The 21,581-nt window shown below is 43.4% G+C and overlaps 1 protein-coding gene across 5 annotated transcripts in view; it reads left to right on the top strand.

Annotated features, from left to right (window-relative positions):
* The first annotated feature begins 239 nt into the window (after positions 1 to 239).
* TMEM108 (transmembrane protein 108) overlaps positions 240 to 21,581 on the top strand; it is a 270,991-nt gene continuing 249,649 nt past the window's right edge. For 4 of the 5 annotated variants that reach the window (XM_006133144.4, XM_006133142.4, XM_006133141.4 and 1 more), the window contains exons 1-2: positions 240 to 394; positions 12,234 to 12,357. The gene's annotated coding sequence lies outside the window, so the exon portion shown is untranslated. The remainder of the gene's footprint in view (positions 395 to 12,233; positions 12,358 to 21,581) is intronic. The other variant, XM_075921906.1, reaches the window with a different exon arrangement.

The following is a 21,581-nucleotide window of genomic DNA, read 5'->3' as shown; positions in this document are numbered from 1 at the left end:
GCTTGGACTCTTTGTACGTTCTCGCAACCAGGGATTCTTTACCAGCGTGACTCCAGTGACCTTGCTGTGGTCACTCAATTGTGCCAAGTGTCTATTTCTTGTGAAGCTAGTCCAAACAAATGAGTGGGGTGAGACTTCTCCTTCTCCCTATTGTGTCTGACCTGAACAAGCTGGGATATATAATACATCCCTTGGGATTTGGAAAGCAGAAGTAGGCACTGCAAAGAACATTTAAAGGATTGGCTGGTGCTGTCATGTGACCGATGCTAGGCAACATGTGCTATTGGCCTTCTTGGTTGCCGACAGATCAGAAGGAACATCAGTTTGTGTGTGTTTGTGCAAATGAGGCTGTGCTTTCACAGCAGTCTGGGGGAGCTTCAGCACTTCTACTGAGGTAAGCAATAATGATTCCTCTTTATTCTAGTAAATTAGCTGCGTGGAATGGATGCAGCAGGATTTTCTGGTGCACAAGCATAGAGTAAATTAGAGGAAGGGCTCCTCTCTTAAATTCTGTATTTTGATTTCTTTAGATATTTTTAAATTCTAAATTAAATGTGATGCATGGTGATAAGTGTCCCAATATGTCTACCAATTTTAGTTGGCAATTAAAGATCATTCCATTCTATTTTAAATGCAGTTTTAAATCTTGAGAGTATTAAATGATGTATTAGCAAGCAGTTGCACAGACAGGCATGCATTGAAAAGAGTACCTAGATAAATTCCTGTCTTTATGAAAGGACGGAGAGGGAGAGGAAGGGTGATATTAATACCTATCTTTGCATGAAAAGCATCAGGTCCTTTTTACAAAGCAGGCTTTTTATACAAAACCTGTAAAATGCTTGTCAAGACCAGTCATTGATATGTGTTCTGAGATGCATGTTGGCAATATTAAACCAAATATGCAAGACTGTAGCTCAATATCCTAATGAATCTGGAGTGTATGGCTTGTATATTGTATTTAAAGTCAAACAGTGACTGAAAAGCAGCTGCCTGTTAAAAATTGATCTTGAATTGTAAACTGTTAAAAAGCCCATTGTAATCCTGTGGTAGGCACATCTTAGCCAACTGCTGCTATAGAAATAGATTTTGTTGATTTCCTCTCAATTTGTAATAAATCACTGTCCATAGAAAATATTTTAATATTGCCCTGAAAGTTTATATCAAAGATAATTAAAGCCACTGTGGAAAAGAATTAAAGCTACAAAGGATTAAACTGACTGCACCACAAAAAATGAAAAGGAACTAGACTGTACTATGAATAAATGGCTGTGCAGCAAAACTACAGAATCTGTAATCAAACTGAGAAGACCCTCCTTCTGCAAGTACAGAGAGCATTCAAGGTATGCAGCCTATATGGCTATAGTAGCATGTCCAGAGAAGCTGCTGTGAAAGAGAAGCCAATGCCTAAACTAAGTAGGATCAGTCTCTTTAAATCCTATAGCTCTCCCAGGAAGTAAATCAGCAGTGAGAATGTGTTTTTTGATGAATGAGGCTGTCATCTTTCAGCTGCTGATGATTTTTTTTTTAATCCAAAAGACCAGAGGAAACAGGAATGTTCAAAAGACTGAACTACCCCTCCTCCTCCAACCAAATCAAACCCACTAAAATTCCTCTGTTGTGTTAATTCTGGGAACCAAATGCTATGCACAGACCAAAAAAGTTCTGACTGTTTTCCATTTGCTGAACCATTTAGCTAGCAGCAGTTAAATTTAACAACTTTATACAAGAACCGCAATACTATACGCTTCCTGGATCTGAAAGGGTTGTGTTTGCTGGACTTTAACACTGAACAGTCAGAATTAAAACTAGGCATGCAAACATTGAGAATGTGTCCTACTCTGCTGTCTTCCCCAGGGGCATATTCTGATCTGCTTTGTTTGTAAAGCTATTTAGTGCTATAGCTTCCTATTATTATGTTATTTTTGGTGCTCTGGCAATAAGCTAATTATTGTAAGCTTAATGTTAGCTGTTCTAATTTTCAGGGATTTTGAACTAAACTTGCAATGTGGAGTGCTAACAATTCCTTAGAAAGCTATTTGCTATTTTTCAATATTGAAAAACTGGGAAAATACCTATAGTCTTGTTAAGAAGTATGGAATTTAGTCTGCAGTTTATAAACTGATCTTCTGCATATTCGTTCCAGATGGAATAGGTTGAACTTTTACTCTTCTTTTAAAAAGTAATAGAACAGGAACTATAAACCATGATAACTGCTTGATGCATTAATAAATAAAGTTAAAGATCTTATGGTTATCTCATATACAAGTAAAAATTGACATGCAAATATTATACAAAAATAGCAGTGAAATACTTACACTGAAGATTTGTTTGTGGAGACATTTTGACACCCAGTGTTTTGCAGAGTTTGAAAACACTGGATTGCCTCATCCCTTCTGCCCTGGACACAGGGAGGAAGTAATACTAAATGGCTCTGGTATAGCATCTACATTGCAACTTTCCCCTGGAAGTTTTCCCAGGGAGGTTGTGACAGGGTGTATTAAGTCCAGATACCTCCTGCTGGAGACCCTATGGTCCTATCAGACCCTATCCCAAAAAGGAGCAATGGAGGAGTCCCAGAGGTTGCTTGATGTGGCTGCTGGGGAAGCAGCAAATGAGAGGGGCTGCAGCGAGTCAGGGCTGAGGAGGATCATATAAAAGGAGCTACAGAGGTAGTGTTGGGCAGTTGCTACCTGGAGCTGGAGGAGTGAGAAGTTTGTTTCTGAATGGCTGAAGGAGCAACAGGATCATGGACAGATCAGTTGCTGGCAGGAGCTAAAGGTGTAAGACAGAGCTCCTGGATGGCAGCTGGAATCATGTAAGGAGTGAGTTCAGGGAGGACTGCAGGGAAACAGTATCTCCAGGGAGGAAATCTTAGGTGTATGCCCCCCCTACCAATGTGACTATTGAAAGATTGAGCCTGAGGAGGTCTAAACAGATACTAACAGAGGAGTACTGAGAGAGGTCCCTTTTGGACTATATATCCCAAAAGGGGTCTGGGTCTGTTCTGTTTCACATACAGACTGTATATGTGACTTGGCCACAGGGCTGGGTCACTGAAAACCCACCTGAGAAACCAGCAACAAGGGACACCACAAACAGAGAGACTGCAGGTACACATACTCAACTAGGTGGCACTTGAAAGGGGGGGGTGTCACACAGTTGAAGAGGTAGTTTTAAATTGAAGCATCAAAAGCAGATGGTACCTGGCAACTGTGCTGAGATCGGTTTGCATCTGTGATGTCCTAGCCTTGCCCCTTCTCTCTCTATAGTTGCCCGAATTTGCGATTTTGGTGGTGATAAGAGGGTCCCCTTGAAGAAGAGAGATTGTTAGACATATGCACTGCAATCTTGCCTCCATGTGGACATTCTGCTGGGCCTCTAGGTTACACCAAACCAGCATAATTTAGGAAGGAATCTAGCCCCATGCAAATAAACAAATTCTCCTTTCAGAACTTGCTTATGCTAGAGTTTTTGGTGCTGCCACAACTTAAGCTAATCAGTTGCCAGTAACTCACTTTTATGTGGCTGTAAATTCTAGCATAGATTCTCAAAAAAGTGTGTTCCTGATAATGGTTCCTAGGTTTGTGTGCACTACAGTTCTTTATGTTGCTTGTTCCAAAGCACAAGTGTTTGTGGAGTGTCCAAATGGGCATATACAAATGTGTTAGGTTACTAGAGTTAATTGCCAACCAGTTATCTTGAGTTTAAAATCTCTGGAGTAGACATACCTCCTCAGACTTAAACCAGGTTGAATCACAGCTGAAAATAAAATGTGTGTCCTGGAACAAGCATTTGTGATCTGGCTATGTAAGAGTTTACTGAGTTAGTGAACTTGAGTTAATTGCAGTCAGTTTGATCAAGTTACAATCAGATCAAAAACTCTGGTAAGATATATGCTGAATTACTCCAGTGCAACCCCAGTGAAGTTAATGTAGCTGAACTCCTGTAGCTTTGAGGATTTGTCTCAAGACATTTAATGGCCACAGTGGTAGATAGGGTAGGGAAAATTATTTTCTGACTCAAACCAACAAAAGAGATAACATGGTTAAGGCTCCTGTTTTATCCAGAACTAAAACGGGTATCTGCCCTAGGTGGCTATTTTAGACACTTCCGTACAGGGCCTTATTCTTCTCTTGGAATCAGCTTGCACCATACAATAAAGAAAATAGTTTGTGCACTAGGACACACATATGCCATGGATAATTTCCTTGAGTTTATCCCGGGCAATGAGCACTGTGAGTTTGAAACTGAAATGTGATCAATTGTTTGCAGTGCTGCCGATCCACCTCATTCAATAAAAGTAAAAAGATTGTGCCATGTGTGTGTGAGGCTGTAAAGGTGGTGGGGGATGAAGAGCTGCCAGGCTTGTCCCACTGTCAGTCAGGGCAAGGTTCCTCATAGTAGATTGAGGCAGTGCACTCTGGGATCCCTTAGACTGTGCTCTGACTGGAAAAGGTGTTTCTGCTGCTGCTGGATTGTGCTTGTTGCTGACCACAGTAGATATGCTAGCTAACTGAAGTTCTGGCCATGACCATTCAGAGTATTGAGAGCATTCCCTTAAAGATGTGGTGTACGAGCCAACACAGTTATTGGCTCTTTTTGCCCTGATCTCTTGAGCACCATGGAGAGGTCCTGGATTTTGCTGATTTTGGGGAGGAAGAGTTTTCCTTTCTTCCAGAAAGCAGAATTTCATTCACAGAGTGCTGCAATGCCTCAGAAGTTTTGCCAACTAAAGTTGCTGTGGGGACCTCTTTTCAGATGTATGGACTGAAGGAAGAGACAGACAACATGATGCCACAAGGGGGGTATGCAGCAGGAGTATGCAGCTGTTAACAGCTGTGACCACTGGAGCTCCTGCTTCTAAAGGAGACTCAAGGGGGATAGCCAGACCACTTATTTGGTAGCCTTTTTAACCATTTGGTTTAATCTTTAGTTGCCAGTGTTTCATTAAGACCTTCCATTCACACAGTGGAGATATCCTTGTCCTGCTGTTCAGGTTCGGGTTTCTATGAGCTTAGTCACATTAGTGAGGTGCTTGTAGAGACACAGAAAACAGAGACCTCTTTAAATGCTCTCCATGAATGTAAAGGCAGAAATAAATGCCGTGATACCATCAAGAGTCACTGACTGAGCATGTTAGGGAATCTGGCATATGATTAGCTTTGCCTACCCCTCTACCAGACATCACAACACTCTCCAGTAGTTCCTACAAGTGACTGAAGTAATTTGCCAAATTAAAGTGTAAGTTAGATACTTATTGGTAGCAGGTGATATTTTTTTAGAAACTTTTTTCCATATAGAGAGGTCCAGTGGATCAACCATCAGATTGGAAGGCCTGGAAAACATGGATTCTGTTTTTATCTCTGCCAGTGATCTGCTAGATGACCTGGGACAACTCATTTTACTAGTGTGGTGCCTCAGTTCCCTATTTTAAAATGAGAATAGTGATACTAACTTTCCTTTGTAAAACCTTTAAGATTTCTAGATGGAAAGATCTGTAGAGGAACCAAGTATTATTATTACTATTATTGCCATGTACAGAAGGGTAGTAAGGCTCACTAGTAGTCAACCTGTAGACCCAAAATATTCTTTTCAACAGAAGATATCAGAGGACTGCCATTTTTACTTATATTTATCTAGCCTTTGAAGTATAATAGGTGCAATGCACAGACAGATAATATGGTCACTGCTCTCTAGGGCTTACTGGATTCAGCTTAAACACAAAGGCTGTGTCTAGACTGCACCCCTTTTGCGGAAAAGGGATGCAGATTAGACAAAGCGCAATTGCAAATGAAGCAGGGATTTAAATCTTCCCCTCTTCATTTGCATAAACATGGCTGCTCGCTTTTTTCTGGCAAAAAGCGCCAGTCTAGATGGGGATCTTTCGGAAAATAAAGCCTTTTCTGAAAGATCCCTTATTCCTGATTTTAAGAGAAATAAGGGATCTTTCGGAAAAGGCTTTATTTTCCGAAAGATCCCCGTCTAGACTGGCGCTTTTTGCCGGCAAAGTTCCGAGCCAGAAAAAAGCAGCAGCCATGTTTATGCAAATGAAGCAGGGAAGATTTAAATCCCCGCTTCATTTGCAATTGCGCTTTGTCTATCTGCATCCCTTTGCACCCCTTTTGCGGAAGTCTAGACACAGCCAAAATGTAACAAAGGGAGAAAGTCACAGACAAAAAGGAAATGGGTGGGAGATCAACAGTTACAGCTGTGAAATAGGGTAACTTTTATATTTGATGTCCAAACATAACAATTTAATCTAAAAAGCATGTTTCTAAAATGATCTCTATAATTTGTTCTTTTGTGTCTCAATGTGTCCAGTAGCTGTAACATAGCCAGTATTGAGCTTTCTCAGAGTGTCTTCTGTTAGCCTTCTTTCAAAAAAGTGCTAATAGCTTACATCTCCCATTCATGTCTGAAGTAGGATTTGTGTTTGCTCATTGCTCTTAAAAATTTAGGCCATCAAGCAGCACTGACACTGGCAACACAGGAGAGACCAGAATATATGATTCTGGGATGCATTAACAGGGGTACTGTGAGCAAGACACAAGAAGTGAGTCTTCTTCTCTACTCTGCACTGATTAAGCCTCAGTTGGAGTATATTGTCTAGTTCTGGGCACCACATTTCAGGAAAGATGTGGAGAAAATGGAGAAGGTTCAGAGAAGAGCAACAAAAATGATTAAAGGTCTAGAAAATATGAGCTATGGGGGGGAAATGGGCTTGTTTGGTTTAGAAAAGAGAAGACTGAGAGGGGATATGATAGTGGATTTCAAGTATCTAAAAAAGTGTTACAAGGAGGAGGGAGAAAAATTGTTTTCCTTGGCCTCTAAAGGTAGAACAAGAAGCAACGGGCTTAAATTGTAGCAGGGGAGGGTTAGATTGGACATTAAGAAAAACTTCCTAATTGTCAGGGTGGTTAAACACTGGAATAAATTGCCTAGAGGGTTGAGGAATCTCCATCACTGGAGATACTAAAGAGAAGGTTAGACAGACACCTGTCAGGTATGATCTAGACAGTGCTTGGTCCTGCTGTGAGGGCAGGGGACTGGACTCGATGACCTCTTGAGGTCTACCAGTTCTATGATTAATCCCTGCAAATATTCTATGAACTTCTCAACTCTCTCATTCAAGTGAAGACTCTGAGATGACAGTTCACTATTTCCTCCTCAAGGAATGATCAGTATGGTACAAAAGTATTGAGATAGGAGAAGGGAATGTGTCCCAGTGTAGTTGTGGAGGAAAGGAACGAAAAAAAATAAAACCTGGAGAAAGAGGTAGAGAGAGAAAAAGGGAATTTAGGATTTCCAAAAGCCACCTAAATCCCATTTTCAAAGGTGAAAGCCTAAGCCTCATGGGGGTTTTAGTGCACAGCAGGCAAGGAGGAAGGTGGAGACTAGAATGGAATGGCATAGTTCTGGTGGAGTCAAGCAAGGGAGAAAGTGGGGATGCCCAGGCTTTGGGCAGTGGCAGGTGGAAGAGACAACAAGAATAAAGAGCAAGGAGAAGGAGAAAGAAGAGGGAATGGACACTGGAAATAAGAAACCAGCAAATTGTTTGAAGGAAGCTAGTTTACCCCACCCTCACTGTAATACCACCAGTGAGAGTCATAATGTTGAGTGTCATATAGAGGTGATCTTGTACTAAGGGCAATTATGACAGGATTTAATGCAGCCATAGTCTGTAGCTCAGTGACATTACTGTGAATCAAATCAAGAGGAGTATTATAACAGAGAGCCCTATGCTGAGGTGGGTATTTTCTATTTTGAAAGCACCCAGAACACTTACCCTTTTGCACAGTGCTGAGCTATAGCTCAAAACTGACAGCTCTGATATAATGGAATAAGTTTGTGCAGCTCCCGTCTTGTGACTTGCATAGAGTCATATGCTCATTAGAGAAATCCATTCCTCTCCATATTAAAACAGGCTGGCAGCTGCTGCCACTGGAGCCCAGGGCATACCACGCTGCTGCTGTCAGTATGCAGCATTCAGAATAGCAGCTGGTTTTTTAAAACCCCGTGTGTTCCACCTTTAGTACTTTCTGGTAGAGATGTAAGTGACTAGTTGACTAATCGACTAGCTGATAAGCAGAAGCTTATCGGATAGTCGACTACTGATGCAACTAGTCGCTTCCCCTGCTTGCTGCCTCTGTCACAGAGAGGCAGCAAGGGAGGAAGAGCAGGAGCCGGTGCTGGGGGAGAGCCAGCTTAAAAGCTGATTCCCTCCAGCACTGTCTTCCCGGGGGGCAGGGGAGGGAGAGGCATAGTGGGAAACGGCACGAGCGGGGACTGAAACAGTCTCCAGTTGTGCTGCTTCTGCTGCAATTCTGCTTTTGAAATGTAGAAGAGATTCAGCCAGTGCTCTTGTACATTTCAAAGGCTTAGGTGCCACAGGGAGCTCAGGGCCCAGTGGGGGAGTCTCCCACTGATCCCTCACTCTCTGCAGAGTTTCTTTGTGAAATGTACAAGATCCCCAGTGGGGAATCAAAAGGAAGCCCTATGCTCCCTGCCCGTCTTCCGCTTTTGAACTGTAGCAAGAGCCCAGTAGGGCTCTTGCTACAATTCAAAGGCAGAGGCGCCTTTATAGACTAGTCGAATAGTCGATGGAAATCCCATTGACTATTTGATTAGTTAACCAATCTAAATTTAACATCCCTATTTTCTGGCTATTGAGGTGTTAGTAGAGCAGACCAGGAAGTGCCCTTTTATAAGGCATCTACTTGAACAAAGTAGACACAGATATACACCATCAGGAAGTGGTGCTGTATCTTTATCTTAGCGTTGCCTTGATTTTTTAAAATAGATGTTTAATAGAAGTACAAGTTGTTGGCTTGGTTTTGGGAGTGGGGGGTGGTGGTGGTGACTCAAGAGGTAGTTAAGTTCTGGCTGTGCATGTGCTGCAATTGTTACTTACAGTGCCCAACAGATCCTTTGATTTCTGCAATGGAATATTACAATATGCTGTGATGGTCTAACCAGGGAATGCTGCACGATAAGGGTGATCAGTTTTACAAGCTTCATGCAGTGTCTGTATACAACACATACAGATGTTTACATTTACTACAGTTTTAAAACATCCAGTTAGTTTGTGGGCCCTCCATAATCAAGCTAATTCATTCTATAGCTAATGTGTTCTTAAATCCTCTGGGCCAAATCCTCCATTCTATAAATTAGTGTAGGGCCACCCCAATCAGAAGAGCTGCATTATTTTACACTGATTGTGGATATGGCCCATGGCCTTTGCTTTGAAATATGAGAGAGTCACTAAGAATACATAGAGGGATTTTGCTCAGCCTTTAAAATTTAGATTCAAAGGCATCGAAGGTGTGATCAATGTGAATGGGATTAAGCTGTTAAAACAAAGGTCTATATTATGTTGTTCAAGTGTATAGTACAAGATTCGGCAGCTACAGAATGTATGTAATGAAGCCTGCCATTATCAAAAAAAAGTCTCCCTCATTTTCCCAGGTGAGGACTCTAATTAACAGTAATGTACATGTAAGTGGAGTTAAGAGCTTTGGGGATCCATTTTTAAAGCATGAACAGCTCTGTAGCCTGATTCCAACCTCTGTCCCATCTGACACTGAACTTCACTGAAACCAGTAGGGGTGCCACTCCAGATTTACACCTGTGTGTGTTGTTTTGCTTAAATATTTTCTTTCTTTAGTCTCAGCTGGTAGAGCAGTTAGCTCAGTGTATGTTCTGCTAGGCAGCCATTCCATGAGACTAAAAATATTTTGCTACTTATCCCCATGACACTTCTGATCTTTATATTATATGAGCTATAGATATTCTTAATACCCATGATCACATAGTGGTAAAACATGGTAGGCACACAATACAATATTTTGTTTATAAGGGCAGATTCCAGAGATCTCATATGTTATTTCCCTCTTGATTCATCTCGGTATTTGAACAGAGTCTGTGCCTTATCAGAGTAATTAATCTTACTGAGCCATCAAGAAAACATACAATTCCAGATGGCTTTTCACAAATTCTTCAGCATCCTCACGCCTCCTCCATTCCTCTCTTTGTTCTCCACTGCAAGCTAAGCCACCAGTTTCCCACTGTGACACAATTGAGCACATTCATCCAGGGTACGTCTACACTGCAATACTATTCCGAAATAACTAGCGCTATTCCGAAATAACTTAGGGTATGTCTACACTACCACCCTAGTTCGAACTAGGGTGGTAATGTAGGCAACCAGAGTTGCAAATGAAGCCTGGGATTTGAATTTCCTGGCCTTCATTTGCATAAAGCCGGGTGCCGCCATTTTTAAATGTCTGCTAGTGCGGACTCCGTGCCGTGCGGCTACATGCGGCATGGACTAGGTAGTTCTGACTAGGCTTCACGAGGAGTAACGGTAGTTCGGACTAGGAAGCCTAGTCCAAACTACCTAGTCCGTGCCGCGTGTAGCCGCGCAGCATGGAGTCCGCACTAGCGGACATTTAAAAATGGCGGTGCCCGGCTTTATGCAAATGAAGCCCGGGAAATTCAAATCCCGGGCTTCATTTGCAACTCCAGTTGCCTGCATTACCACCCTAGTTTGAACTAGGGTGGTAGTGTAGACATACCCTACGTCCGCAACTACACAGCAGGCAGTTATTTTGAAATAGTGTCAAAATACTGTCAAGCGGGAGAACTGCTTACTGTGACTCTGGTAACCCTCATTGTATGAGGAATAAGGGAAGTCGGAGGAAGAGTGCTCTATTTCAATATAAATGCTATGTAGACGCTCCTATTTTGAAATAAGCTTTTTCTAAATAAGCTACGCAATTGACATAGCTCAATTTGCATAGCTTATTTCAAGTTAAGCCCTGCAGTGTAGATGCATCCCTAGTGTCCTGTATTAATGGGGAACACAACAGATAATGTTCATTTTGAAATGTTAACTTCCGTATGTGGTAAAGTAGTTGCCTTGGTGTAGATTAGTAGGTTTCTTTTTTTATCTCTAGCCAGAAGTAGATTTCTTCACTTAGTGGGGGAACCTCACTGTAGTTCCCTTAATTGTTGTACAGAACAAGCTCTGGTACAGATTAGCGATGTAATAGCGTAGTCGATTAACTGATTAACCGATAAGCAAAAGCTTATAGGTTAATGCTATATACCACACGCATTTTCCCCCGCCCCCTGGAAGCAGAGCCGGCCCAAGGTACGGGCCAACCGGGCTACTGCCCGGGGCACCCCATTGTAGAAGGCGCCGCGTGGGGCTGCCGGGCAGGGTGGGGGCGGCACCACACATGCTCCGTGCGCCCGGGGTGGTGCCATGCATGCGTCGGGCGCCTGGGGACAGGACCACGCATGCGCCGCATGCCCGGGGGCAGGGCCACTCATGCACTGCACACCCAGGGCCGGGCCACGCATGCGCTAGGTGCCTGGGGCCAGAGCTGTGCATGCGTCGCACTCCCGGGGGTGGCGCTGCGCTCCGGGGCCCTGGGCACGTGAACAGCTCAGGCCAGACCTGCCTAGAAGTACATTTTTTAACAGGCTGGCCAGCAGCATGGCTCAGTCCTGGCTTGTGCCAGGCCCAGAACCTACTCCCGCTGTGGCTCTGCATTTAAAGTGTATAAGGAGATAGGTGGGCAGGCAGTTCTGAGGCAAGTTTCCCCTCCCTCCCAGCTCAGTTCTGGATTACGCTGGGTCTGGGAGCTCAGAACCCCCTGGACAGGGGCTACTGCCACCCCACGCTGCCACCTCTGTATCAGAGGCAACAATGCTGGGCAACAGGCAGCCATGAGGGGAGCTGGTTTTTAAACCGGCTCCCCTTGCAGACCAATTCCCACCTGGCACCCCACACTGCTGCCTCTGATACACTGCTGCCTGTACTAGCATCGACAGTTAAATTGAATATGTTTAATTTAAAAATAATTCGCTCCTTTCTATCCAGATAAACCTTTAACATGGACATTCACAGAGAACTCGAACAATTCACAGTTTCTAATTATGAATTCGTGAAGCAAAGCTAAGTTTTTAAATATGACATTCATTGATTGAACATGAGATTCTGTAAAGACCTTAAAGAAAGGAATCCCTTTTGTATCTTCCATCTCCATATTTATCTTCCAAAAAATCAGTGAGCTTCTGAAACATAGCTGCTTGTAAGTCACTGAAAGCACTTCAAGAAGAATAGGAGCAGCATGGCACAGCGCCATATTCATTTAAATTGAATGCCTTGCAGAATGAGATATGGATAAGCACCTTGGCATAACACACCCATTTCTGTAAATTTACAGTTTGCAGCAGCCAGCAATGCAAAAAGCAAGAAGAAGCAGAAACTACAATTGACCAGAAAGAGCAGACTCAATGAGCTATGAGAATATAGATGTGTTTGAAGGCTTCTACACATCCCACTCGACGGTAAGACAATTTTCTGCCATTGCTGCCTTATTATAGACCATTGAGTGCCAGTGCAATAGTTCTGTCCTAGTAATTTGTGGCATATGGTGTGCTTGTAACTAGGGTAAATACAGAAGAAAAAAAGGCCTCAGTTTTCAGAGGTCAGTGACAGATGTGATGTGGATCCGATATTTTTTTGAATATACCTCATTGCAGGATATCTTTAAAACAGAAGAGAAACATACCTCTAACCTGTCCTTTGTTACAAAACATTCCAAACAAAGTGGTGAAGTTCTATTTCACTTTTATAATTGTAAGTTAGTGAAACATGGAAATGATAAACCCTGGAAATGTTTCTATATAAATAGGTGGCAAAGACTTTACATTTCTTGCATTTTTGGTTTGCGGTAAAAATGCTTTGTCCTTCATTTTGGATCATTTCCTGCCCTACAACACTGGCTCCCTCATTTGGGTATTTGCGTAAAAGATACAGAAAGGGGGAGAGTTTTTTTCTAAAACTTCTACAATACTTGCTACTGAAAGATACATTCAAGAAAGGAAAGGGAGCTGATTGAAGTACATAAGTCTTCTAAAATGAAACACCACATCTACATCTACACTGGCAGCTTCTTGCGCAAGAACTGTTTTGCGGAAGAGTTCTTGCGCAAAAAGTCTTCCACAAGAGCGCGTCTACATTGGCATGTGCTTTTGTGCAAGAGCGTCTATGGCAGTGTGAACACTCTCTTGCGCAAGAAAGCTCTGATGGCCATTTTAGCCATAGGGGTTTCTTGTGCAAGAAATTCATGTTGCCTGTCTACACTGCCCTCTCGCGCAAGAAGACTTATTCCTTGTGGGGAGAATAATAACTCTTCTGGAAGAAGCCCTGTTTTCCGACGCTAGACTGTAAATTTACTTGAGCAGGAATACGCGTGCAGTATAGACACCCAGCAAGTTTTTGCGCAAGAACAGCTTGTGCAAGAAGCCACCAGGGTAGACATAGCCCACGTGTGTCTCAAGAGCATCCGTTAGTAGACTGGATGCCCAAAAGATTGGCAATATGAAACGAACTGTCCATCGCTATCAATAGGCAACTAACACAAGCCTGGATCAGATTCTAAGTGGAAAAATAAACATCAGCATCTGCAGTTATTCAGTAAAGTACTTGTGGGTTATTGATCTCAGCCCAGTTTCTTGGAAAAAGGTAACCAGTTACCACATGACCTACAATCACAGCTTTCCTTACTTTGGATTCATGTTGGCTATCCTGGGTATGGAGATCAAATTATGAGGGTCAGTTTTTGCACGTCATTGTTGAGGCACATAACTGATGTTGGGAAGCTTGCATTGCTGCTGTACAACTGTCCCTATTTTTCAGATCAATATAGAATTCCATTTTCCTGTGCTGTCAGTCTCGCCCTTTTTGTAAGCTCCAAGTTCACAAAAGAAAAATTAAAAATTAAAAACTAAAGAGAGCACCTTTATTCTAAAGGAAGGAAAGCAGTGGACCATGACACTGCGTGTTAATACTACTGCTGTATAATTCAAAATGAGAGGAGCAAGAAACTCTGAAGTGTTTATAAAATGAAAAACTGAAGTCTTGTATTCAATTTAGAAAATGAGAAAGACAATCAAAGTCTTGAGTATGTGGGCGACTCCAGTTAAACATGCAGTATTATTGTTATGCAGTGGTGTATACGAAGATGCAATACAAAGAAACAGCTGCAGAGAATACAAAATCTCTTCTGCCTTGTGTTCAGTAGAGATTCTTAACTTTCTATGATCCACTAGCTCTGCCCAGCAGTCTAATGAGACACCTCATGCCCACATACACAGTGCTCTGAGCGAGAAACATGCATGCCAAATATTTTTTTTGGATCAGCAAGTCCTACATGCTATTCTACTCTGCATTTACTCAGTCTCCACCTTCAGTTTAGTTCCTGACTCTGCCACAGGCATTGGCTACGTCTACACTGGCCCCTTTTCCGGAAGGGGCATGTTAATTTCAGCTATCGTAGTAGGGAAATCCGCGGGGGATTTAAATATCCCCCGCGGCATTTAAATAAAAATGTCTGCCGCTTTTTTCAAAGTAGGAATAAGAGCCTCCAGAAAAGGGCGCTTTTTCCGGAGGATCAGGGCCAGTGTAGACGCTCTTTTCCGGCTTTTCTAAACGCCGGAAAAAAGCGGCGGACATTTTTATTTAAATGCCGTGGGGGATATTTAAATCCCCCGCGGATTTCCCTACTACGATAGCTGAAATTAACATGCCCCTTCCGGAAAAGGGGCCAGTGTAGACGAGCCCATTCTGTTTGACCTTGGTCACGTCACTTAAGACTTGGGGTGCATCTCTGCTGTCTGCTCCCCATCTGTGGAGTGGGAACAATACTGTTCCTTTTCTCCCACCCTTCCCTCTCTCCTCTATTTAGATTGTAAGCTTTTCAGGACAGGGATTTGGAATGTTTTAGTACGGTGCCTAGCACAATGAGGCCATGATTGTCTATAGGTACCACTGTCATACACGTAATAACAAAATGTTGCTGGTGTAATAACTAAAGAACCAACTCTGGCATGGAAGTCACAGATGTCCTGACTTTAATGGACTGCAATGATTTCTTTTGCCAGAAGCAGCGTGCTGGGCCTGAGCAGTGGCTTGGGGCTGGAGCAGATGCCGGCAGTCAGTCCTTGGAACAGAAACAGCAGCCACTGGGGCTGGAGCAGGAGCAGTGGCCAGGCTGAGTGAGACCTCCAGCTACAGCAGTAGCCAGTGGTCAGCCCCCAGCAGGGCTCTGATTGTTAGGTCTCTGCCTAGGGTATTTATTAAAAGAAAAGGACAAATCACAGGCTTCCATCAATATTTGTTTATTGCCTGTGACATGTCTATGTCTTTTACTAAAAGTACCCATGACAAAAATATTAATGTTAGTAATCTCGGAAATGGTTCAGACAAATTCTTCTTTGAGTGATGGTATTGCACACGTGGGATATGTATGCATGCCATATGCCTGAGTGTGAAGCTTTGAGTTGAAGACCCTATTTGGACACAGAATGGCTAACCTAGTGAGGAGGGCTTTAAACTAGGTTCGACAGGGACAGGTGAGCAAAGCCCACAGGTAAGTAGAGAACATGGAGACCTGGGAGATGGGTCAGAAATGGGAGGGAGCATGGGCTACAATGGCAGAGAGAAAGGAGGGTCAGGGCAAAACTGGGAGGCAAGGTCAAATCAGGATCTTAGATGCCTATATACAAATGCGAGAAGTATGGGAAATAAGCAGGAAGAACTGGAAGTGCTAATAAATAAGTATAACTATGACATTGTTGAAACAAAATACAGGACTATGTAGCACTTTAAAGACTAAAAAGATGGTTTATTAGATGATGAGATTTCATGGGCCAGACCCACTTCCTCGGTCTGGACCATGAAAGGTCATCATCTAATAAACCATCTTATTAGTCTTTAAAGTGCTACATAGTCCTGTATTTTGTTTCAGCTACACCAGACTAACACAGCTACATTTCTATCACTATAACATTGTTGGCATCACAGAAACTTGGTGGGATAATACACATGATTGGAATGTTTGTATAGAAGGGTACAGCTGGCTCAGAAAGGATAGACAGGGAAAAAGGGAGGAGGTGTCTTATACATTAAAAATAAACACACTTGGAGTGAGGTGGAGATGGACATAGGAGACGGAAGTGTTGAGAGTCTCTGGGTTAGGCTAAAAGGGATTAAAAACAAAGGTGATGTCATGCTAGGAGTCTACTATAGGCCACCTACACAGGTGGAAGAAGTGGATGAGGCTTTTTTAAATAACTAACAAAATCATCCAAAGCCCAAGATTTGGTGGTGATGGGAGACTTCAACTATCCAGATATATGTTGGGAAAATAACACTGTGGGGCACAGACTATCCAATAAGTTCTTAGACTGGAGACAACTTTTTATTTCAGAAGGTTGAAAAAGCTCCTGGGGGGAAGCTGTTCTAGATTTGATCCTAACAAATAGGGAGGATCTGGTTGAAAATTTGAAAGTGGAAGGCAGCTTGGGTGAAAGTGATCATGAAATCATAGAGTTCACAATTCTAAGGAAGGGTAGAAGGGAGAACAGCAAAATAGAGACAATGGATTTCAGGAAGGTGGATTTTGGTAAGCTCAGAGAGCTGATAGGTATGGTCCCATGGGAATCGAAACTGAGGGGAAAAAGAACTGAGGAGAGTTGGCAGTTTTTCAAAGGGACATTGTTAAGGGCCCAAAAGCAAGCTATTCCGATGTGTCGGAAAGATAGAAAATATGGCAAAAGACCGCCTTGGCTTAACCACGAGATTTTGCATGATCTAAAAATAAAAAAGGAGTCTCATAAAAAATGGAAAGTAGGACAAATTACAGAGGATGAATATAGGCAAACAGCACAGGAATTCAGGTACAAGATTAGAAAGGCAAAGGCACAGAATGAGCTCAAACTAGCTACGGGAATAAAGGGAAACAAGAAGACATTTTATAAATAAATTAGAAGCAAGAGGAAGTCCAAGGAGAGGGTAAGCCCACTGGTCAGTGAGGAGGGAGAAACAGGAAACTTGGAAATGGCAGAAATGCCCAATGACTTCTTTGTTTCGGTCTTCACCAAGAAGTCTGTAGTAATGCCTAACGTAGTGAATGCTAGTGGGAAGGGGGTAGTTTTAGAAGATAAAATATAAGACGAACAAGTTAAAAATCACCTAGAAAAGTTAGATGCCTGCAAGTCACCAGGGCCTGATGAAATGCATCCTAGAATACTCAAGGAGCAGATAGAGGAGGTATCTGAGCCTCTAGCTATCATCTTTGGAAAATCATGGGAGACAGGGGAGATTCCAGAGGACTGGAAAAGGGCAAATATAGTGCCCATCTATAAAAAGGAAAATAAGAACAACTCAGGAAACTACAGACCAGTTAGTTTAACTTCTGTGCCAGGGAAGATAATGGAGCAAGTAATTAAGGAAATCATCTGTAAACACTTGAAAAGTGGCGAGGTGATAGGGAACAGCCAGCATGGATTTGTAAAGAACAAATCATGTCAAACCAATCTGAGAGCTTTCTTTAATAGGATAACGAGTCTTGTGGATAAGGGAGAAGCGGTGGATGTGGTATACCTAGACTTTAGTAAGGCGTTTGATACGGTCTCGCATTATATTCTTATCAATAAACTATGGAAATACAACTTAGATGGGACTACTATAAGGTGGGTGCATAACTTGCTGGATAGCCGTACTCAGAGAGTAGTTATTAACGGTTCACAATCCTGCTGGAAAGGCATAACAAGTGGGGTTCCGCAGGAGTCTGTTTTGGGACCAGCTCGGTTCAATATCTTCATCAATGATTTAGATATTGGCATAGAAAGTACGCTTATTAAGTTTGCAGATGATACCAAGCTGGGAGGGGTTGCGACTGCTCTGGAGGATAGGGTCATAATTCAAAATGATCTGGACAAATTGGAGAAATGGTCTGAGGTAAACAGGATGAAGTTTAATAGGGACAAATGTAAAGTGCTTCACTTAGGAAGGAACAATCAGTTTCACACATACAGAATGGGAAGCGACTGTCTAGGAAGGAGTATGGCAGAAAGAGATCTAGGGGTTAGAGTGGACCACAAGCTGAATATGAGTCAGCAGTGTGATGCTGTTGCAAAAAAAGCAAACATGATTCTGGGATGCATCAACAGGTGTGTTGTGAGCAAGACACGAGAAGTCATTCTGTGCTGGTTAGGCCTCAATTGGAGTAATGTGTCCAGTTCAGGGCCCCGTATTTCAAGAAAGATGTGAAGAAATTGGAGAGGTTCCAGAGAAGAGCAACGAGAATCATTAAAGGTCTAAAGAACATGACCTATGAGGGCAGGCTGAAAGAATTGGGTTTGTTTAGTTTAGAAAAGAGAAGACTGAGGGGGGACGCAATAGCTGTTTTCAGGTATCTAAAAGGGTGTCATAAGGAGGAGGGAGAAAACTTGTTCATCTTGGCCTCTGAGGATAGAACAAGAAGCAATGGGCTTAAACTGCAGCAAGGGAGGTTTAGGTTGGACATTAGAAAAAAGTTCCTAACTGTCAGGGTGGTCAAACACTAGAATAAATTGCCCAGGGAGGTTGTGGAATCCCCCATCTCTGGAGATACTTAAGAGTAGGTTAGATAAATGTCTATCAAGGATGGTCTAGACAGTATTTGGTCCTGCCATGCGGGCAGGGGACTGGACTCGATGACCTCTAGAGGTCCTTTCCAGTCCTAGTATTCTATGATTTTATGCATGGAGTGTCCCTTGGTCTGCATGTACTCCATAGCTTTCCTCATGCTCTGAACTGAGGGACAAAGGTCTGTGCTAACCAGTTCCTCTCCAGTTCCTTCTAAAAGCTGTGCTGGACATGTAGGATAGGACACCCAGAAGGCCTTGCAGCTGACAAAGACACACGTCTCAAGTGTCTGGAACACCGTTCAGTGTGTTGCTTAAGATGGTTCTCTCTAACCTAGGCACAAAGGATTGCGATACTTTGGAAAGGACAAATTGTGAATGTCAATAGTATTTCAATTTCTTGGCGGTTCTGGGTCTTCACAAAGACAGATAGCAACACTGACACGTAGTTGTTGAGGGTAAGTGTAATTCTTGGCACCCTTTTAAGCATTCTTACCATTTGGTTTCAGACTGAGAAATGTGTTAAATTGTCCAGAAGTTATTTAGGGAGCATAAGAACAGACTGCCTGCTGGTTGATGGACATCACAGGCATTCACATGCAAACTAAAACCTGGACAGCTGCTGCTAAATCAGTTTAGGGACCTACCACCTTAACTGATAAAAATATGTTTTTAAAGGAAAGCTTTTTAGAAGGCTAGATTAAAGAATCTCACATGTTTAGAGATGTTCAAAATTGGTTCAACTCCCACAAAGTATTTTGAAGGTGTGGACAATTTCATTTTTCTTGCAGAATATAATGAAATCTCTATTTTCTACATTGAAATAATGACAGTTCATATTTCACATCTCTATTTTCAAATTTCAGAATAATCTTTAGTTGAAATGAGCCATTTTTTAAGTAGAAAATCACACAATTTTTCAGTAAAGAAAAAAGTTTGAGTCTGATGGCTGTTTTACCTTTCTCTGCAAATATTTTAGGGTACGTCTACACTACAGCGCTAGTTCGAACTAACTTAGTTCGAATTAGTTAATTCGAACTAAGCTAGTTCGAACTAACGCGTCTAGAACTAAAAACTAGTTCGAACTAGCGTTTTGCTAGTTCGAACTAGCAAGTCCACATTGAGTGGACTCTGAACAGGGCTTAAGGATGGCCGGAAGCAGTGCCGGCAGGGCATAAAAGGAGGACTTAGAGCATGGAGATGCTGTCTCAGGCTAGCCGAGGGCTGCGCTTAAAGGGTCCCGACCCCCATCCCGGGCACACAGTTCTAAGGGGTGCCCCGCTTGCAAAGAAGTTCTGGCTTGGAGTGCCCTGAGTGCCCACACTGGGCACATCACACCACTCGGCCATCAGCCCAGCTGCACTTGCCGCAGGCTGCCATCTGGGGAGAGGGAGTAATTGGGGGGCTGCAGGAGAACTTCCACCCCCAGAAGCCCGCAGAGCCAGCCCAGTCCTCCCCATCGGGGGCTCGTACCCCATTCCTCCCTCACCTCCGTCCACTTACCCTTCCTTAGCCCCCCTTCTTATTGATGTACAAAATAAAGATAACGTTTCTTCCAACATTGACTCTGTCTTTATTGAAAAAAAACTGGGGGAGACTGGGAAAAGGAGGTGGGAGAAGGGAAGAGAAAGGCTGGGAGAGGGGAGGGCAACTAACATGATCAGGGGTTGGGAACAGGTCCCAGATGAAGAGAGGCTACAGAGACTGGGACTGTTCAGCTTAGAAAAGAGGAGACGGAGGGGGGACAGGATAGAGGTCTCTAAAAGCAGGGGTTGGGTGGAGAGGGTGCATTCAGAAAAGTTCTTCCTGAGTTCCCATAAAGAAGGACTAGAGGACACCAAAGGAAAGGAATGGGTAGCAGGCTTGAAACTAGTAAGAGAAAGTTGTTCTTCTTGACAAAGCAAATAGTTAACCTGTGGAACTCCTTGCTGCAGGAGGCTGTGAAGGCTAGAACTAGAACAGAGTTTAAAGGGAAGTGAGATAAAGTGATGGAGGTTGGGTCCATGGAGTCCTATTAGCCAGAGGGTAGGAGTGGTGTCCCTGCCCAAAGTTTGTGGAAGGCTGGAGAGGGATGGCACGAGACAAATGGCTTGGTCATTGTCTTCGGTCCATCCCCTCCAGGGTCCCTAGGGTTGGCCGCTGTTGGCAGACAGGCTACTGGGCTAGATGGACCTTTGGTCTGACCCAGGACGGCCATTGTAAGCTCAGGGCTCAGTGTCGGGGGTCTCAGTGGACCCCCTTGATTTTCATGCACACCTGGTCCTGGGTGGCCAGGCTGGCAGCTCTCCTGCCCTAGACGGCCACTTTCCTGTGCCTAGTGTAGAGATCGTGGACGAGGTCCACGATGTTCGCACTAGCCCAGGAAGGTGCCCGCCTCTTGCGGTCCAGGGCAAGCTCCCGGGAGCCGCCAGCCTGGTCCCGGCAAGAGGGGGTGGGCTGGGGGGCATCGGGTGTGTGGCTCTGTGCCGTGCCAGGTGCAGGGTCTGCTAGCTGGGTGCTGGCAGGCTTGCACCTGGCACGGGCACCGTAGCCAGCCCGTGCCCCTTTAAGGGGTCCGGGGCCGGGAGGGGGGCATAGAGTTTCCCTGGTGTTGGCCAGAGTGGCCACCAGGGAAACCTGGGGAGGGCTAGCCTCCCACTAATTCGAACTAAAGGGCTACACAGCCCTTAGTTCGAACTAGCTAGTTCGAACTAGGCGTTAGTCCTCGTAAAATGAGGTTTACCTAGTTCGAACTAAGCGCTCCGCTAGTTCGATTCAAATTCGAACTAGCGGAGCGCTAGTGTAGCGCATAGGAAAGTTAGTTCGAACTAACGTCCGTTAGTTCGAACTAACTTTCTAGTGTAGACATACCCTTATTCCTTTCTTGCTCCATTGTGTTACAGTGACTCAGAAGTAACTTATATGATATATGTAGTGCAAAATGTTAAAAAAAAAGCTACAGATTGAAGAATTAGCTATTGCAACCATAAAACAAAGAAGGTAATTCACAAGCCAGAGGAACACTGAGTTATTAAAATCCTTGATGATGCTTTTGCATATTTCATGTCCTGTCCATTTCCCCCTTCTCTTTGAGAACAATAGATCCAAAAAAGCTGAAT

Source organism: Pelodiscus sinensis, chromosome 2 (genome assembly GCF_049634645.1).
Source record: "Pelodiscus sinensis isolate JC-2024 chromosome 2, ASM4963464v1, whole genome shotgun sequence".
NCBI classification, from domain to species: Eukaryota; Metazoa; Chordata; order Testudines; family Trionychidae; genus Pelodiscus; species Pelodiscus sinensis.
Note: the sequence above shows the minus strand (reverse complement) of the source record. Positions and strands in the feature narration are given on the sequence as shown.